The sequence below is a fragment of the Pinus tabuliformis genome, chromosome 5_2 (genome assembly GCF_031772625.1).
Source record: "Pinus tabuliformis cultivar Carrire ecotype Pingquan chromosome 5_2, CPIR1, whole genome shotgun sequence".
Classification (NCBI taxonomy): domain Eukaryota; kingdom Viridiplantae; phylum Streptophyta; class Pinopsida; order Pinales; family Pinaceae; genus Pinus; species Pinus tabuliformis.
The window spans coordinates 980,195,013-980,200,394 of record NC_142306.1 but is presented as its reverse complement, the minus strand read 5'-3'; positions in this window follow the sequence as shown (position 1 = coordinate 980,200,394).

Genomic DNA, 5,382 nt, shown 5'->3' with positions numbered 1-5,382 from the left:
CTTATCTTCTTATTATTTGTTTCAGTTATATAAATGTTGCGTTATATATTGGTGTGGAAAAAATTGTAGTTTATGCATATGACGTTTATGGATTTTAATGTGGTTTCAAGTTAAATTAGTAGAATAGTATAGAATGTTGAGCTATAGGGGATAGTGGATATGTATTACTTCTAACTTATGTGATATCTGGATAATGATTCTGTATTCATATTACATAACTTATGTTGCTTTTGTAAATTGTAACTATGTCAATGGTTTCATCCTTATGCATATTATGCTATTACCTCCAAAATAAAGTTAGCGGTAAAGGCTTATTAGGTGGTTATTATCACTATGGCCATGGATCTATCTTACTAATGATAGGGTTCGCATGGGGCCATCAATGTGGACGAAACTACTTGCACTAACCTGTTTATGGTATGTTCATAAATATTTGAGATAGTTGTTGAATCTAAACATGGTTATCATTTTAATTTAATGAAGGGATATAGCAGGCCTTATTCTTAGATGATAAATTCTTATGCATGCAAGTGAATTATGATATAACGTTTAACTGTATCGTTAATGAGGGAATGGGTTTCTGTGCCCTGCGTGAGGGTTGGGTAGTTATGTGTTATTTAACTATGATTCAAATGCATGGACAGGTTAACTGCATTAGAATTAAGTTATTAAATTTTGATGGGGAAACTAACTAACAAATGTTATGGGTTACATGTTAGGACTAGTTTTCCTTCCACGGAATTATAAAATTATGCTTAATGATGATGGCAGTGTAAATTAAGTATAATGATTTCTTTAAGACTTCTTTTCGAGATGATCATAATGGGAATAGCCATTGAATTTAATATTAGATGGTATCTCTGTTGTAAGATTTGCATAAGACCATGGGGCATGTAGAACAATTTAGGTGGAGATGCATCTACTATGGTTCAAGAATCTATGCCATGTTTTTTATAAGGAATTCTAAATATTCCATCATGAACCCGCAAAAACTGTAAGAGGATGTAGATAAGTATTGTTGCAGAATTAATAAATGGCCATGACATAAAAAGGAACATAACGCCTATGTTAAAGGTTAATATGCACTGTAAATAAAGAAAAAAATTAAACTTATGGAGCCTAGTGGCTGGTTTTCTGAGTAGGCTCAGGAGGTTTGTTACAAAGAAGATATAGTATAGAGTATTTATTTGTTGATTATCTCCTACTTTGTGTCACTTTTTATCTTTCTTATGTTATATATGATTATGTAGGTTCCTGTTGTGCTTTCTACTGGGAGTCAATGCACAATTTCTGCTAGACTACAAAATTAGTTCCATTGTTGGTAGAATTAGACTAGAGTACTTATAACATGAAAATAGAAATGATAATTTTATAAGAGATGCAACAGTGGTGACAGACAAATATTAACAAATACCTGAAGAAATACGTAAGGAAAAATAGATTGTCTCTTGTGGAGGCTAGGTCACATTCTTTCACATATTCAAACAAAAGATTCATTAAAGCAACCCCATCCAAGATTGAGAAATTCATTGATGAGAACACGAATGTGATAGAAATACTATGATGGACAACTGCCATTGAAACTGACAAATGATGGTCGAACCAAGCTGCACAAGTGGGTCGAAAAGATCTTGGATGAATTCTATAAGGAGCAAGCAATAGAAGAACGAACTTCTATTGAATGAATCAAAGAAATGTGTTTCAAATATTTTCATAACAATTCTCTATTTATCATAACTAATTTGTTACACAAGTTTCTCCATGAAAGAGAAGCTGACCACATAATAGAATATCGATCAATTCTTAGGGACCTTGGGCATGTACCACCACCTTCGATATTCTTACCACTATCATCTCGAAGTGTGGTCTCGCCGACATAGATAGAGGATTCATCACAACTTAGTGTTGAGACCAGGGAGACCATTGCAAATAGAATGTAGGCGTCATTGGTCAGTGCACATGTTGCATTGTATGGGGAGATTAGGAGACCACCACTATTGCCTCGTGATACACCAATTCCTTTATATGATGATTCATTTCTCGCGACTTTACCTTCTTACCATCTTTTGACATATGCATGTATGTGTCATGATGTCATCTGTGACACTTAGAGGGTGCACGACCCACGTGACACCGGCCAAGTATATATATATATATATATATATATATATATATATATATAGATATATATATATATATATATATATAACTTTTGACTCTTATTCTTAAATTATGCATAATTATTTATATTAATTTCTACTTTGTATTAAATTGCATTTATAATAATAATTTCATGACAACATGTAGACACATCCCAACTACATGGATGAGCTTATGAGGTCATCCGAGGGGTAAGTTGATCATTCAGGCCATCCTCCACAACATCATGTTTCCATGGATTCTCCTCCATAATAAAACTCATGTGGAGGAGAGTCATTATGTGCAACCACATGGACCAACATTTGAGGTAAAACAAAATATTCCTGAGATTTCAAAAAAAAATTAAGTTACACATATATGCTAATTAAATTGTAGACTAATTGTAATTTGTCCTTGCCATTGTGTACACAGACCCATATGCAGAGTGTTATTGATGTTGTTGTTATCTGGACACGTGAGTGGGATTTTGGGTATAGAGGCACTAATGATGTAAGTCCATCAATTTAGGCCCCAATCATTGAGCCACAGGCAGGGGAGCGCGAAACCCAAATTCATCAGACCCCCATCCTATCTGACTTGCATTCGGACTCGAATGAGGTTAGTTGATTCATGTATATGTAATTAAAAATGTGGTTCAAAATCCTTTATTTCCATATTGTTTATTTTGTACAAATAATAATATAATTAGATTGAATTTGAAAGTGTTATATTGTAGTACCAGCTTATGGACACCTACTTTGCACAATGGAACTCACATAGGAGTTCTAGTGGTACTTAGAGTGGATAGTTTGTATATTTTCAGGTCCATTTTAAAGGGCACATTCATATGTGATACAAACTTTGTATATTTTCATCCATGGATAGTCTATAGATGAACATGAACATTATTTCAGTTTATGGATGCTTATTATTTCAATTTGTGGATGTTCATGTGATATTTGTAATATATATATATATATATATATATATATATATATATATATGATGATGATGATGATGGTTGTTAACGTCCACTGAGACCAAATAATGATCTATCGGACCTAAAAAGACAAATTATTTATTTTGATTTAAGATTTTATTCCGATGCTCAAAAAGCTTGGAGAGAAGCCTCCCGAGTTCACTATAATTTTGGCATTGTAAAAGGCTAGAAAGGTCAGTATTGTAACAAAGGTTATGAAATTGAGATCTAATGTGGTTGTATGCAGGGCACTCTAAGAGGAAGTGGTTTTCATCCTCGATGCTCTTATTCTCACAAATATGGCAGATCCTTTCCATCCATGGCGTTTTAGGAACTACCCAGTGGCCAGTCTCACTATGGAGCTCATGAGAATTCGTTCTAATCTTTGCTATATTAATTTTCTTTTTTGAGCTAGTTAGAATAGAGAGATACTTTTGATCTTCAAGGGTGGGGTTGATGACCTTCTTATAATAGCTTAATTTTCTTTTAGACGCTAAATCTTTCTCACACCACAATTTTTCTTTGAACTTAGAAGTAACAATATCTTTAATGTTATTTATGTTTTGCAAAGCATCATTCTCATTTATCTCCCAATAGTTTAACCAGGCCCTTGTGTCCTTATGCCATCCTCGGTTAAGCCTTAGGTGGTTTTGGCTGGAATTTAAAGCTAGCTTAGGAAGTCTATGATTGTCTATGTTATTGAGCTTGTGCTTGTACATCAGAAACCTGAGCATAGCTAGGCTCTCAATAGAAGAAAGACTCGCTTCTATAAGGAGAATAGGATAGGGTGTATTACTTTTAATTTTCAGGTTATAAGTTATAAAACGCTTCTGGATTTGCTCAATCTTTCTCCATGATTCTCTGGAGATGCTGCAGCCCCAAACTTCACAGCCATATAAGATAACAGGAGTGACTAAAGTTTCAAAGAGGAACTTCTTTTTATCCCACATTACGAGGTTTGCTATTTTACAGTTATTTTCAAGACCAAAATAAGCTTTCCATCCCCCATTGATCCTTTTCTCAATGCTATGGTTCCAGTTGAGCTTGTGATGGATATCAATTCCTAGGTACTTGTAAGAATACACTTCTTCCAATTTATTATTGTCATACGTAAAATTAGTGCAAGTGTCCTTTTTAGATTTGATAATCATAACTTTTGTTTTGTCTGTGTTAACAGTCATACCCATGGTAGAGCAGAAATCCTTAAGAAGCTTGAGTTGCTTATCAAGATCAGAAGGGCACCTTGCCAGAAGAACAATATCGTCAGCATAGAGAAGAAGGATAATGACTATCCCAGCTAAGATTGTGCCACCACATCCTGCTTCTTCTAAATAACCTTCGAGCTTATCGATGTAAATGCCAAATAGAGTAGGGGAGAGGGGCAACCTTGTTTAACTCCGATGTTACACTTAATATCTTTTGACCACCCCTCATTGTTCTTTAGCTTGGCAATTACATTCTCGTATAGCCTTATAGCCGCAGCTCTTAACTCAAGAGGAACCTTTAGCTCTTCTAACCTATTCCAAAGGTTGTATCTAGGAACCGTATCGAAAGCCTTTCTAAAGTCTACAAAGCAGCAGAATAAATTGGATTTATCATTACGACATTCCTCCGCAATGATCCTTAGCGTAACAAGGTGGTCTGTTGTTGAGTGATGCCTTCTGAAACCTGCTTGGCCTTTAGCCCGCTTATCTTCACTCTCAAGCCATATGCTTAACTTTTTTTCCAGAATACTACCATATAATTTGGCTAAGAGAGGGCTGATCATAATTGTTCGATAATTAGAGGGGTTATTTGTATCTCCACTTTTAAAAATAGGGATAATGAGGCTCTCAGTCCAAGGTTTAGGGAACCCTTGCTTAACAGCTTGATTGAAAAGCTTGTGGATGTGGGGGATGAGGACAGGGCCTCCAATTTTTAAGATTTCTGCCTGGTAACCTTCAATGTCCTTAGCTTTCCCATTCGCGAGGCGATTAACTCCAAACTTAATGTCTTCTAAAGAGAAGACTTCTTTCGTTGTGAGCAGGGTTTCCAAATTATCCGTGGCATTAGGAGATTCATAAAGCTTTTTAAGATAAGAATTCCAATCGTGAAGAGCAATTTTATTATTATCCTTAGTCTTCCTAGTCAGAATCTGCCTCCAAAATTTTTTAGGAGCTACCTTAGAGAGGTGTAAGAGATTCTCCTGTCTTTGACGGATGTACTGTCTCTTTTTCCTTTTAATTAGGGCTTTGTATATTCTTATCTTGTCCATTTTAAGAGAA